Raw genomic sequence first — 15,363 nt, 5'->3', positions numbered from 1 at the left:
GTTTCTTAACTCTGGAGTCTCAGTCTTCTCCTCTCCTTTATCCTCCTCCCCTTCTTCTTCCTTTTATTCCTTTTCCTTCTTCATCTTTCCTCCACTGACTCACTTTTGTACCACTGTAAAAAATCAATTGGGCAAGTGTGTGCATCTATCTCTAGGTTTTCTGGCCTACTAATACAGTGGATTATATTGATTAATTCCCAAATATTGAATAAGACTTGCATCCCTGGACTAAACTCTACTTAGCTATGGTGTATAATTCTTTGTCTATACTGTTGAATTCTATTTGCTAATATTTTGTTAGAGATTTTTGCATCATTATTCACAAGAAATATTGGTCTGCAGTTTTCTTATTTTGTACCATCTTTGTTTGGTATGAGGATAATATTAGCTTCATAAAATGAGCTGGAAGTGATCTCTCCTTTTCTTTTCCTCTAAGAGATTGTGTAGAATTGGTATTAACTCTTCCTTAAATGTTTTGCAGAATTTTTCCAGTAAAACCCTCTGGGCTAGGACATCTCTTTGGAGGAAATTTTAAAAATTACAAATTCAGTTTCCTTAATGGAAAAGGAAATTATCTGTTTTATATTTGGTGAGTCATTGTAGCTTGTGCTTTTGAAGAATTGGTCCATTTCATCTGTTTTGTCAAATTTATGTAAGTTTTTTTTTATAGTATTCCCTTAATATCTTTTTGATGTTTGTAGTGATATCTTTTATTTCATTCCTGATATTGGTAATTTGTGTCTTCTCTTCTTTTTCTTTGTCAGTCTTGGTAGAAGTTTGTCAAGTTTATCGATCTTTTTGAAGAGCCAGGGTTTGTGTCATTGATTTTCTCTATTGTCTTTCCTGTTTTCATTTTCATTGATTTCTGTTCTCATCTTCATTGTTTCCTTTCTTCTGCTTGCTTTGGGTTTATTTGCTTCTCTTTTTCTACATTATTGTGGTGGGATCTTAGATTATTGATTTAGGACTTTGCCCCTTTTCTAATATATGCCTTTGGTGCTACAAATGTCCCTCTCAGTCCTACTTTTAACAGCATCCACAATTTTGCTATGCTGAATTTTAATTTTCATTCAGTTTGATGTATTAATTTCTCTTGAGATTTTCTCTTTGGCCCTTGAATTATTTAGAACTATGATGTTTAGTTTGCAAATGCTGGGAGATTTTTTTCGATTATCTTTCAGTTATCAAGTTCCAGTTTAATTCCACTGTGGTTAAAGAACATATACTGTATGATTTCAGTTCTTTTTTTTTTTTTTTTTTTTTTTTTTGCGGTACGCGGGCCTCTCACTGCTGTGGCCTCTCCCATGGCAGAGCACAGGCTCCGGACGCGCAGGCTCAGCGGCCATGGCTCACGGGCCCAGCCGCTCCGCGGCATGTGGGATCTTCCCGGACCGGGGCATGAACCCGCGTCCCCTGCATCGGCAGGCGGACTCCCAACCACTGCGCCACCAGGGAAGCCTGATTTCAGTTCTTTTAAACTTGTTGAAGGTTTTTTTTTTTTTTCATGGCCCAGGATATGGTTTATGTTGACATGCATTCAGTGGACACTTGCAAAGCATGTGTATTCTATCGTTGTTGGATTCAGTGTTCGGTGAATACCAGTTAGATCTTATTATTTGATGGTATTGTTGAGTTCTTATATATCCTTGCTGATTTTCTGCCTGCCTGTTCTACCAGTTGTTAAGAAAAGGGTTTGAAGTCTCCAAATATAATTGTGGATAAGTCTAAATATCTTTTCGTTTATACCCAATTTTGCTTGGTACATAGACATTTTGGATTCCTATATAATGTCCCTCTCTGTCTGGTAGTTTTCTATGTTCTGAAGTCTGCATTATCTGATGTTAATATACCATCCCTGCTTTCTTTTGATTAACGTTTCCATGATATATCTTTTCTGCTCACTTTACTTTCAACCCGCCTAGAGTTATGTTTGAAGTGAACTTATCTTATAGACAGCATATAATCAGGTCATTTAAAAAGATCCTCTCTTCCAATCTCTATTTAGACCATTTACATTTAATGTAATTATTGATATATTCAGACTTAAGTCTGCCATTTCATTTTTGTTTTCTATTTGTTCTCTTTATTTCTTGTTTTCTTTTTTCTGCCTTCCTGTTGGTTATTTTAGAATTCCATTTTGATTTACTTATAGTGTTTTTAAAGCTCGCTGTATAGCTTTTTAAGTGGTTGTTCTAGGTATTATGCTATATATACACATAACTTATTACAGTCTATTGGTGTCGTCATTTTGACAGTTCAAGTAAAGTATAGAAACCTTACCTCCCTTTACATCCCTTTACTCTCCCCCTTTAAAAATATAATTTTCTGGCACTTTCCTGGTGGTCCAGTGGTTAAGACTCTGCACTGCCAATGCAGGGGATGTCAGTTTGATCCCTGGTTGGGGAACTAAGATCCCACATGCTGTGCGGTGCAGCCAAAAGATAAAAAAACAACAACAAGAACAAATATATATATAGAACAAGTTGGGAAGAAATATTTGTAACATACATAATAAAAGTTAAATATATATATATATATATATAATTTTCTTATTTCCTCTACACATATTTAGAACCAGACAGTATTATAACTTTTGCTTCTCCAATCAAACATAATTCAGAAAACTCAAGAGTAGAAGGAAAACCTATTATATTTACCCATATTTTTGCTTACTGGCTCTTTCTTTCTTCCTGATGTTTAGAGAACTTCCTTTAGCCATTCTTTCAGGGTTGGTCTGCTGGTGACAAATTCTTTTAGTTTTCCTTCATCTGAGAGTGTCTTCATTTCACGAAGGATACTTCTGGATATAGGATTTTTTCTTTTGGCACTTAAAAATATTGTGATACATGATTTCTGATGAGAAATCCACTGTCGTTTGAATTGTTTTTCCCCTATAGATACAGTGTTTCTCTTTTGCTGTTTTTCAAGATGTTTTTCTTCATCTTTTGTTTTTAGGAGTTTGACTATCATGTGCCTTAGGGTGGATTACTTTGGATTTATCCTGTTTGGGATTCGCTTAGATTTTTGAATCTATAGATTTATATCTTTTGTCAAACTTGGGAAGTTTTCAGCCATTATTTTTGGGAGAACTTTCTTCAGTCCTCCCTCTCCTCTCCTGTCTTTCCAGAGACATTCTGATGACATGGATGTTAAACCTTTTATTGTATAGAACAGGTCCCTGAGGCTCTGTTCATTTTTTATTTCAGCATATTTTCTTTCTGTTATTTAGATTGGTAATTTCTATTCTGTCTTCCAGTTTACTGATTCTTTCTTCTGCCCTCTCTACTCTTCAGCTCATCTACTGAGTCTTTTGCTTTGGTTATTGTATTTTGCTCTTCTAAAATTTCCATTTGTTTCTTCTTGTATCTTCTTTTTGTTTGCTGAGATCTTCTTTTTTTAATGTGTTTTTATAATTGCTCATATAAGCATTTTTATCATGCTTTAAAATCTTTGTCGAATAATTCTAACATATCTCCCATGTAGCTGTTGCCATCTTTTGATTGTTTTCTTTCATTCAGTTTGAGACCTTCCTGGTTCTTGGTATGATGGTGTAGTGGCTTGAATAATGTTCCCCATAAATTCATGTTCACCTGGAATCTCAGAATGTAACCTTATTTGGAAATAGGGTCTTTGCAGATGTAATTGGTTAAGGTGAGGTCATAGTATATTAGGGTGAGCCCTAAATTCAATGACTAGTGTCCTTATAAAAAGAGAACACACAGACACACACATAAGGAAAACAGCCATGTGATGAGAGAGGCAGAGATTGAAGTGATGCAGCTACAAGGAATAGAAGGGGCCATCAGAAACTAGAAAAAGGCAAGGAAGGATTCTTCCCTAGAGACTTCAGAGGGAACATGTTCTTGCTGACATCCTGATTTCTGGCTTCTAGCTTCCAGAACTGTGAGTGAATAAATTTCTGTTGTTTAAGCTATCGAATTTGTGATACTTTGTTATGGCAGTCCTAGGGACCTAATACAGTTGGTATGACAAGTAATTTTTATTGAAACCTGGACATTTGGGATATATGTTTTGAGACTTTGGATCTTATTTCAACCTTCTGTTTTAGCTGGCTTCCTCTGACACTGCTCTTGCTGGGGACGGAGTGGTAGACACTGCTTCATTACTGCCAGGTGAGGGTAGAAGTTCAGGTCCTACTCGGCCTCTGTTGACAGTCAAGGGAGGATGCTCTTCATTACTCCTAGGCGTTCTCTGACACCACCCCAGTGGGGAGAGGGAAGAATGCCTTGTTACTTCAGGGTGAGAGTATTGGTCGGTGCTCCCTATCTGGTCTCAACCAATACCAGAGCTAGGGAGTAGGGGGGTCAGGAGGAGGAACTACCACCCAGCAAGGATGAAATTCCAGCAAAGGGGTTAGGATGTTTTGTTACAGCTTGGTGATTGTGCAAGTCTAGGCCCCCAATTCAGCCTTTGCTGGTGAAGGTGGGGTCAGTATTTTTTCTGTAACGTTTGATGCTGGTAAAGCTCTTATTGTCTAAAAGTTTTCTATCTTTCTAGACTGCCTTTTTCCTGTCCTTAGAGAAAGCAGACCTTTGTTGGGGCCCTTTTTGTCTGTGTTTGTGGATTGCCACCTTCTTCCGCTCTGAGTCTGCAATATATGAGACAAAAGGAAAACCCAGGGAACTCACCACTGTATCATCTCCTCACTCTCAAGATCCCTAGCCGGTCTGCTTTCTTTGCTTCACCTTTCAGTCTTTTTACATTTGTTTTGTGTATAATATCCAGCATTTTGTTAGTTATACGTAGCAGGAAGAATGGGGAAAATACGTCTACTCCATATCCCTAGAAGTAGAAATCCTCTGAGCTCCTAACTTTTTATTTCCTTGACCTCCTCAACTTTCTTCCCATTGTCCTTCATTCTCATTCACTGGCAAAACCCAAACTTTGTAACAGCGTAATTCTCTGCCTTCTTCTATGTTTAGGCAGCTAAGTATGAAGAAGAAAAATTGCACAGTGGAGGGAATTGGTGCACCAAAATTCCATGGTATAAAATTTCCAATTGCCCCCATGCTGCCAGCCATGCCTACTGTGTTTATCGTCAGCCCTCTGTTTCTCTCTCTCATTCCTCACACAAGTCACTGAAGCCACCTCCTCCATCCCCTTTCCTAACATCTCACCACCTACCTCACTCACTCTCACCTGCTACCTCATGAAGAAAATGGAAGCCATCAGGTAGGACTGACTCTGCACCTACAATCTTGCACACATCTGCATTCATTCTTACTTTCCTCCCATGATGGAGGATGAAGCCTCTCCTTCTAAAGCCAGTCTCTGCATCTGAGCTGTGTAGCCCATCGTGGCCTGCACACTCAGTAGCCTTGCTCATCAATTATTGCCTCTCTTCTAGTATGTCCTCAACGTCATCCCTCCTAAAAAGCTTATATCATTAAAAAAATCCCCCTTGCTTCCTTCCCTTCTCATTACCTATCCACTTCTCTTCCTCATTTCAAAGCAAGGATTCTAAAATGTGCTTTCTATACTAGCTGTCTATACTTCCTGACATCTCATTCTCTCCTCAATCAACTGTGGTATCATATCTGCCCTCACAGTGTTGAAACAATTCTTGCCAAGGTCTCCAAAGGCATTTATCACAGAAGCCAGCGGACACCTTTCAACCTTACCTTGACATCTTTATAATATTTGCACAATTGAACATTATCTTCTTTTTTAAAAAAAAAAACCTCCCTTCTCTTGGCCTCTTCTGTTTTCCCTTAATCTCTCTGGCTACTCTCTTTGGTCTCTACCAAGTTTCCCCTTTCTCTGCCAGTGTTCCCTTTCTTAGGCTTCCCTCTTTACACAGTAAGTCTGAACACTCATCCAACCCTTGGCTCCTCACTCTCCTTATTCCCTACATCTAATACATCACCACATCCTTCATTCAACTTCCTTTGTGTATTACTCAGCTCGGGCTGCCATAACAAAATAACACAGACTGGCTAGCTTAAACACAGAAATTTATTTTCCCACAGTTCTGAAGGTTAGAAGTCCAAAATCAAAGCATGTTCAGTTTCTGGTGAGGACTCTCTTCCAGGCTTATAGAGGACTGCCTTCTTAATTTGCCCTCACATGGTGAAGAGAGAATGCAAGCTTTCTGGTGTTTCTTCTTATAAGGGCACTAATCCCATCATCGGGGGGGGGGGGCACCCGCATGACCTCATCTAAACCTGGTTATCTCCCGAAGTCCCCATCTCCAAATACCGTCACATTGGGCTTTATGGGAAGAGGGGTACACAAGTCAGTCCCTAGCACATTGCTCTGAAATTCTTTTGCCTTTTCCATCTCTACTGCCATTTTTTCTTACCTAGATTATTTCAATAGTTTCCCAGCTGGCCTCTCTGCCTACATTATCCCACTCAAAGCTGTTCCCCATTCTGTAGCTAGACTGTTATATCTGAGGCAGAAATCAGGCCTCATAAGTCCCCTGCAAAAAAATACTTCAGTCATTTTTGATAGGCTTTCTATAAAGTATACACATCTTACTATAGCATGGAAATCCCTCCATGTTTGGGCTCCTGCTTATCTCTTTAACCCATCTCTCTTCCCACCCCTTTGTACTCACTGATACCTCCATAGTACAATCCTCAGGGTTTGCCAAACACACCATGATTATTAACACTTCCTCATTCTCAGGACTCAACTCAGATGACACCTCCTCTAACAAGCCCTCCATGACCCTTAGTCTGGATGAGGTGCTTTTTCTAAGTAGCTCACTGTGATTCTTTCTTTCATAGCACTTAGCCCACTTCATTATAGTTGTGTTTTACTTGTCGGTCTCCCCCACTTGGCTATAAGCTCCTTGAGGGCAGTTGGTGGTCCTCACTCCTCACTCTATTCCAAGTATAGGTGCAATTCTGAGCACAAGTAGATATTTCATGTTTGCTTCTTAGGTGCAACTTCTGATTTACTGATGAAAAAACTAACAAGAGAACATAAGCTATCACTCCACCAAAGCCAAGCTATCAAGAAGCCCAGAAACCAAGGAATGTCACTATAAGGTCACTATGAGTCAGCTGTCAGAGTCTCCAGGCCTAGCACTGATACTATAGAAAAAGGTGACCTTAATCAAATTATTTCACTTCTTTGGGCCTTCATCTGTAAAATGAAAGGGTTGGACTGAATCACCTCCTAAGTTTCCTTCTAATGCTAATGTTTTATAATTCCATGTAAGGAGACCATAAGTGTCTGGTTGGAATGTCTCAGAAATCACCAACCTGGGATATTTCTTACTCTACCGTAAAGAAATCTGAGGATAGCCTGGGTTTATAAAGAACCCAGGCAATCAGGATTTCTCTTCACTGCCCATTCATTTCTTTGTTAATTCAACATTTATTGAACACCTAGTCTGTACCAAGCATATAATGCTTTTCAGTTTAGAAATTTCATAAGTGCTGATAAACAATAAGTAAAAAGGACAAAATTCTCTTTGAGGACAATTTGACATATAATTTTCCAGATTTCAGACAGAAACACGGTGACTTCATAGGGGAAAACGCTACAGAAGGTTCTATAAGAACTGCTCCATTCAATTGCATTTAGAAATGGTTATGTAACTGTTACATTGAACAAGTGTGACTCATAGGATGTAATCAATCATAAAGCAACACTTCAGATTTATTCCACAGAGTTAGCACTTTCTCTGCTCTTGGGTGAAATTTAGATCAATTTTTTATTCTTCTAGTCACTTCCAGGAAATATATCCTTTGGTCAGTAATTAACGTGTCTGGATTCATGTCACAGTAAAAACATCGACAGGTTTCTCCCATCCCCATCTCAGCCTCCTACAAAGAGCCACAACTGGGTTAGGAGAGCAACCCATGTGCCCTTTCTTTTCTGATCCCTGCCCCCTGCAGTTTTCAGAAGGTGACTGCACACTTCTCTGTGGTTAGATTACTGGGAGGAAGATAAGGAGAGGGGAGCAAGAAAGTTCTTACTTGCCTGGTAGTCGTGTGACGAGCTAGTATCAGAGTTCTTTCGCCTTGACAGATATACCAAGTTGCCTCTCTTGTTGGTTTATATGAGTTTTCCGGAGATGCTCCAGGGTAGGGCTTCTCTCACCTGGATTTCCCTGCAGATGAATGGATACATCTTAATATGGCCAATCACTTACTCTTTCCTGGGACCCCAGGAATCTGGTACCAGCTCCATATTTTTGTTCATCTGGTTACCCATCCAAATGACCCTCTTAGAAAGGATGCAAGGGCTTCCCTGGTGGTGCAGTGGTTGAGAGTCTGCCTACCGATGCAGGCGACACAGGTTCGTGCCCCGGTCCGGGAAGATCCCACATGCCGCGGAGCGGCTAGGCCCGTGAGCCATGGCCGCTGAGCCTGCGCATCCAGAGCCTGTGCTCCTCAACGGGAGAGGCCACAACAGTGAGAGGGCCGCGTACCGCAAAAAAAAAAAAAAAGAAAGGATGCAAGATAACCCCATGTCTGCTTTCTCTTGTGAGTGGCCCACATCTGATTCAATGGAACCACTCACATTTTATTTGCCCCCAGAGATTTAGAAAGATTGGTTGAGGGGAGGACACCCAGCCCACAGACGACTCTATAGAAAACAACCCTCACAGACTTCCCTGGTGGCGCAGTGGTTGAGAGTCCGCCTGCCGATGCAGGGGACATGGGTTCGTGCCTGTCCGGGAAGATCCCACATGCCGCAGAGCGGCTGGGCCCGTGAGCCATGGCCGCTGAGCCTGCGCGTCCGGAGCCTGTGCTCCGCAACGGGAGAGGCCACAACAGTGAGAGGCCCGCGTACTGTAAAACAAACAAACAAACAAAAAAACCCTCACCTCGAATCTCTAGTTTTCATTTTTAATGTATTTTGTATTTATTATATGTAAGGGGTTGAAAAGCCATGTAATCAGATTTTGACAACCTGTGTTGCAAATTTTGCAACATGGAGGTCTTATACCTCACTTTAAAATGTGAAATCAATGTCTTAGTGGTTTACCTGAAACTTTCAGTCTTTTACAGTTCTACCTGCCTTGTGATGCCAGAATGACCAGTTTCTAATCCCATCTTTGGTCTAGACTTGCCATATCACGTGACAAGTAGCCTTTTCCTCCCCTAGTTTCATCATCTAAGGGAAAGTTAATATCAAGTCTTTATGTAATTTAAAGTACTTACTTGCATAATCTGGAGATTCCTAGGGCTGCCACAACAAAATACCATACACTGGGTGGTTTAAACAAGTGAAATTTAGTCCTAGCGGCTAGAAGTCCAAAATCAAAGTGTCAGCAAGGCTACATCCCCCCAAAGGCTCTGAGATTAGAATCTGTACTGAGCCTGTCTCCTAGCTTCTTATGGTTACTGTCAGTCTTTGGCTTACAGCTGCATCACTCCAATTTCTCCCTCTGTCTTCATTTGATGATCTTCCTGTACATCCGTGTCTCTGCAGGACCTTCTTATAAGAACACCAGTCATTGGATTTAGGGCCCACCCTAATCCAGTATGACATCATCTTAATTTGACTACATCTGCAAAGACCCTATTTCCAAATAAGGTTATATTCGCAGGTTCTGAGTGATCATGGATCTGCGGGGTGGGGGTAACACTATACAATCCAGTACAGGTACTGTAATATTTTCTATAGAAAGGTTTAATATCAGTGCAAATATGATGTTGCATGGTTTTTTCCCCCCCAAATAATGTTTTTAAAACTAGGGAGATTGCATCAATTTTGGAAGGGCCTATGGAAGTGGGTACCTCTGGGTTGCACTGGAGTTCACCGCATAGCGGTAGTCATAATCATAGAGGAATATGACAAAGGAGGCAAACAAACAGCTTAATAAGCATGGGTACGTATCGTATGAGAGAATCAAAGCAAGCTAATAATAGCTACCCTAGAGATGAGCTAGCAGATGCTTTTTCCACAGCTGAATCCTCAGAGGGATGATGTAGTATTTGTTGATTTTGCCATGTGACTTGTAAAAACAAAAGAGATACAAAGAAGACAAATGACATTGTAATTTTGAGTGGTTTGACCGTAACTGCACATACTAAAGTTATCATAGCACTAGTAGTGATGTGTTGTTGTATATACTCATCACTTTTTAAGCCTCTGCAACATTTTAGACAGTTTTCCTGAGAGTATTTTCCCCCCGTACCAGGTTTCCCCTTTTCCAAAAGTTTGAATGGTTTGTTGGAACCCTGTTCAAATAATGACATAACATCAGGCATAAAACTGAAAGCAACTAAAGGAGAGTTTTCATGTTATCCATCAAAATTGGTTTTTTTTGTTTTTTTGGGTTTTTTTTGCCGTACGTGGGCCTCTTACTGTTGTGGCCTCTCCCGTTGTGGAGCACAGGATCCGGACGCGCAGGCTTAGTGGCCATGGCTCACGGGCCCAGCCGCTCCGCGGCATGTGGGATCCTCCCGGACCGGGGCACGAACTCGTGTCCCCTGCATCGGCAGGCAAACTCTCAATCACTGCGCCACCAGGGAAGCCCCAAACTGGTTGTTTTATACTAACTTCAAATACAGTTTCTTCATGATTTATCAATAAAGTCTATCCTGAGAAAATCTGGACCTTCAGAAAAGTGCAATGAATAGGTCTATTTCCTATCCATATCCTCTTGCTAATCTTGAGGAACTTCTTCCTGGACCGTTGATTTTGCTTGGCCAAGACTGCTTTTTGGAAAATCATATATTTATCCATCTCTGCTCATTCAATGAGATTGTCATGCAACTTTGGAAACTTGGAGTGACTTCATTAAATAGTATGTATTTCTTATTCAAAATGATTTGAGACATTTTTAATTACTACTTCTCCTTCTGCTTTACATGGAACTTCTTTTCTGACTGTGGCAAATGCTGCCACGTGCCTACCTTTGTATGTACAGAGTCAGTGGGTACTTATCCATTCTTTCGCTGCAGACGATTGATGCCAAATTTAAATCTTCCTTTGGGTAATTGTTTTCTTTGTGTCTTACTGTGTTATCGCCTCTTTACTGCAATTTGTATTTTCTTTTGTAAGACATTTGATTCTTGTGAAAGTGTTACGTATGTAATAACGGAAACAACACCCACACCATTACTTAGCTCCTGTGGGCGCTGCCACACTTCTTTCTGTTTTCTTTCTTCTTTTTCGTCGTCGTCTTTTTTCTTTTTTTAATCACCATAAGAATAGTTCTTAGGAATAGAAATGATGCAACGGTCTTAAAGATATAGTCAGTGGTCTATTAATTAGTGGAGAGTAATTTTTATATAAAAATTGGCCTCTATAACTGACGGCCAACCTGATTGTTGTGAACTTCATACCGTTTTGTGCTGGCTTAAAACACGGTAGCGGATGTGATACGGTTTGTATAATGTTCCACAATAAATTGAGCATGGCAGGACGTATAACACCATCAGTCAAAGTGAAATGGTTACATGGTAACCAGGGAAATTATTGAGCTTCCATGTGGATTGGCCTGTTTTGATAAAGTAAGTCAGGCCACAAAGATTTTTCTCCACCTTGGAAAAAGGACCCAAAAGTACCAGTTATGTAAAACCACTGGGCCCGTTTGTAGTCAGTAGTCGTCCAGGACTTTTAGGATATCTTTTACCTGAAGGGCTCCAAGGGCAATGCTCGGAACCTCAAGGTCTACACACAAGCCGTGCCATGAAGTCCCAGTGTGACAGAAGTTAAGAGAGAGAAGGGGCTGAGGCCTGCTCCCCTCATTCTCTGCTGGCCTCCTTCTCTTTTGTAGGAGACATTGGTGTGCAAGGCAGGTTGGGACCACATCAGCTCAGGCCATGGGAAGGGGGAAGAAGCCAAGATCCAGTGTGACAGAGGGGACAGAGCGTTTGTCTTCAGAAGCTGGCCCATCCCCGGGAGGCAGCAAGGCAGACCAGTGTGCAGCGGTCACAGGGCATGACTAACACAGATTGGGCCAGACTGTTAGGATATCTGAGTGCATCCTCTCTGCCAGCAGTTTTGGAATAAGTCCTGGTGACAATAGTCAAAATCAGGCACAGTTCCAGGTGATTGGTCCAGTCACAGCAGGTCCCCAGCAGAAGCTGAGAAGGGAGTAGAAAAGTACATCCTGCTTCCCAGAGGAATGGGCAGAGCAAGAATTTGGCAAAGCACGAGGACCCGAGCTGAGGAAGCTGGGGTCCAGGGCTAGGATCCAATCCCTGCTGAGAACTGACATGCGTAGCAGAGAAACTGAGGCCAACTGGAGTTTCAAGGCTTTGGCCAAAGTGGTAAGAGAACTCTGAGACTCAGCATCTACAGGAGGAACCAGATTTCCGGGTCTCTAGGCAACCAAACCAGTTTTGTCTATTAATAGGTCTAAGGCTGATGACACCAATCAGGACTGGCTCAGACTGGTTGGGGGCGACTAAGAGCTTCTGGAACTTTAATGTGCATAAGAATTACCTGGGGATCTTGTTAAAATGAAGATTCTGATTGGGTGAATCTGAGTGGGGCCACTATTCTGAATTTCTAATAAGATCCCAAGTGATACTGCTGGTTTTATAGAAAAGCAAAACTCAGAGAATCCACACTTGCTGTCATGCGCTCCCCCCCCCCCCGCCCCCACTGCTCTCCACCCATTTCACCTGCCCAATCAGCTGTCCCTCCTCCCCAGCCCTCTTCCTAGTCATATCTCGCCATCTTCTTTTCCTTTTCTTTTCCCCCGTCTTCCCAACCCCTTTGTCCTGCTGCACTGCTCTGTCAAGACCATCAATAGAAAAAGAGTTTCTGTTTAGATACTAGAAGGGGCAAGATAGCAAAAGCCAGAAACATTTTCCCCATTGTCAGCACACAACTAAATGCTTTTATGTTTGAGAGAAATAATTAGTCCAGATTAATCTCTTTTTCAGTCTCATAAATAGCAAAAAGAATATGTGACCTTTCCCTCCTCATATAATCCAACAGTTAAGAAATTTCTTCTGAATGCTCGCTTTGACAACATATATACTAAAGTTGGAACAGTGCAGAGAAGATGATCACAGCCCCTGTGCAAAAATGACACACAAATTTCTGAAGCTTTCCATATTTTAAAAAAGACATTAAAATAGACATAAATTAATGGAGAAATATACTGTGTTTATGAAAGAGAGGAACCAATATAGTAAAATCTTCAATTCTACTCAAATTAATCTATAAAAAGAATGCAAATCCAATAAAAATCCCAACAGAGTTTTAGTAAAACCTAATTCTTAAATTCAAATAAAAGAGCAAATGGCCAAGAATAGCTCAGAAAAATTTGAAGATAAAGAATAGAGTGGGGAAAAGAAAGAAAACTACAGGCCAATATCACTGATGAACAGAGATGCAAAAATCCTCAACAAAATACTAGCAAACAGAATCCAACAGCACATTAAAAGGATCATACACCATGATCAAGTGGGGTTTATCCCAGGAATGCAAGGATTCTTCAATATATGCAAATCAATCAGTGTGATAAACCATATTAACAAATTGAAGGAGAAAAACAATATGATCATCTCAATAGATGCAGAAAAAGCTTTTGACAAAATTCAACACGTTTTATAATAAAAACCCTCCAGAAAGTAGGCATAGAGGGAACTTACCTCAACATAATAAAGGCCATATATGACAAACCCACAGGCAACATCGTTCTCAATGGTGAAAAACTGAAACCATTTCCTCTAAGACCAGGAACAAGACAAGGTTGTCCACTCGCACCACTATTATTCAACATAGTTTTGGAAGTTTTAGCCACAGCAATCAGAGAAGAAAAGGAAATAAAAGGAATCCAAATCGGAAAAGAAGTAAAGCTGTCACTGTTTGCAGATGACATGATACTCTATATAGAGAATCCTAAAGATGCTACCAGAAAACTACTAGAGCTAACCAATGAATTTGGTAACATAGCAGGATACAAAATTAATGCACAGAAATCTTTTGCGTTCCTATACACTAATGATGACAAATCTGAAAGAGAAATTAAGGAAACACTCCCATTTACCATTGCAACCAAAAGAATAAAATACCTAGGAATAAACCTACCTAAGGAGACAAAAGACCTGTATGCAGAACACTATAAGACACTGATGAAAGAAATTAAAGATGATAGAAACAGATGGAGAGATATACCATGTTCTTGGATTGGAAGAATCAACATTGTGAAAATGACTGTACTACCCAAAGCACTCAACAGATTCAACGCAATCCCTATCAAATTACCAATGGCATTTTTTATGGAACTAGAACAAAAAATCTGAAAATCTGTATGGAGACACAAAAGACCCAAAATAGCCAAAGCAGTCTTGAGGGAAAAAAACGGAGCTGGAGGAATCAGACTCCCTGACTTCAGACTATACTACAAAGCTACAGTAATCAAGACAATATGGTAGTGGCACAAAAACAGAAACATAGATCAATGGAACAGAAGAGAAAGCCCAGAGAGAAACCCACACACATATGGTCACCTTATTTTTGATAAAGGAGGCAAGAGTATATAATGAAGAAAAGACAGCCTCTTCAGTAAGTGGTGCTGGGAAAACTGGACAGCTACATGTAAAAGAATGAAATTAGAACACTCTTTAACACCATACACAAAAATAAACTCAAAATGGATTAAAGACCTAAATGTAAGTCCAGACATTATAAGACTCTTAGAGGAAAACATAGGCAGAACATTCTATGACATAAATCACAGCAAGATCCTTTTTGACCCACCTCCTAGAGAAATGGAAATAAAAACAAAAATAAACAAATGGGACCTCATGAAACTTAAAAGCTTTTGCACAGCAAAGGAGAACATAAACAAGATGAAAAGACAACCCTCAGAATGGGAGAAAATATTTGCAAATGAAGCAACTGACAAAGGATTAATCTCCAAAATTTACATGCAGCTCAATATCACATAAACAACTCAATCCCAAAATGGGCAGAAGACCTAAATAGACATTTCTCCAAAGAAGATATACAGATTGCCAACAAACACATGAAAGGATGCTCAACATCACTAATCATTAGAGAAATGCAAATCAAAACTACAATGAGATATCACCTCACACCAGTCAGATGGCCATCATCAAAAACTCTACAAACAATAAATGCTGGAGAGGGTGTGGAGAAAAGGGAACCTTCCTGGACTGTTGTTGGGAATGTAATTTGATGCAGCCACTATGGAGAACAGTATGGAGGTTCCTTAAAAAACTACAAATAGAACTACCATACGACCCAGCAATCCCACTACTGGGCATATACCCTGAGAAAACCATAATCCAAAAAGAGTCATGTACCACAATATTCATTGCAGCTCTATTTACAATAGCCAGGACATGGAAGCAACCTAAGTGTCCATTGACAGATGAATGGATAAAGAAGATGTGGCACACATATACAATGGAATATTACTGAGCCATAGAAAGAAACGAAATTGAG

The 15,363-nt window shown here is 40.3% G+C and overlaps 1 long non-coding RNA gene and 1 other non-coding gene across 7 annotated transcripts in view; one reads left to right on the top strand and one right to left on the bottom strand.

Moving 5' to 3' along the window:
* LOC137231593 (uncharacterized) overlaps positions 1 to 15,363 on the bottom strand; it is a 60,278-nt gene that overhangs the window by 26,677 nt on the left and 18,238 nt on the right. For 4 of the 6 annotated variants that reach the window (XR_010946686.1, XR_010946687.1, XR_010946689.1 and 1 more), the window contains one exon: positions 1,855 to 8,086. This is a non-coding gene — a long non-coding RNA (uncharacterized lncRNA). Of the gene's footprint in view, positions 1 to 1,854; positions 8,087 to 15,363 lie in introns of those variants that run through there. The other 2 variants (XR_010946685.1, XR_010946684.1) reach the window with 1 other exon arrangement.
* LOC137233237 (U6 spliceosomal RNA) lies at positions 12,901 to 13,007 on the top strand. The gene has a single exon (XR_010947396.1). It is a non-coding gene; the product is annotated as a U6 spliceosomal RNA (small nuclear RNA).

Source organism: Pseudorca crassidens, chromosome 10, assembly GCF_039906515.1.
Source record: "Pseudorca crassidens isolate mPseCra1 chromosome 10, mPseCra1.hap1, whole genome shotgun sequence".
Lineage (NCBI taxonomy): Eukaryota > Metazoa > Chordata > Mammalia > Artiodactyla > Delphinidae > Pseudorca > Pseudorca crassidens.
The sequence above is the reverse complement of the archived record's forward strand: the minus strand, read 5'-3'. Positions and strand labels throughout refer to the sequence as shown.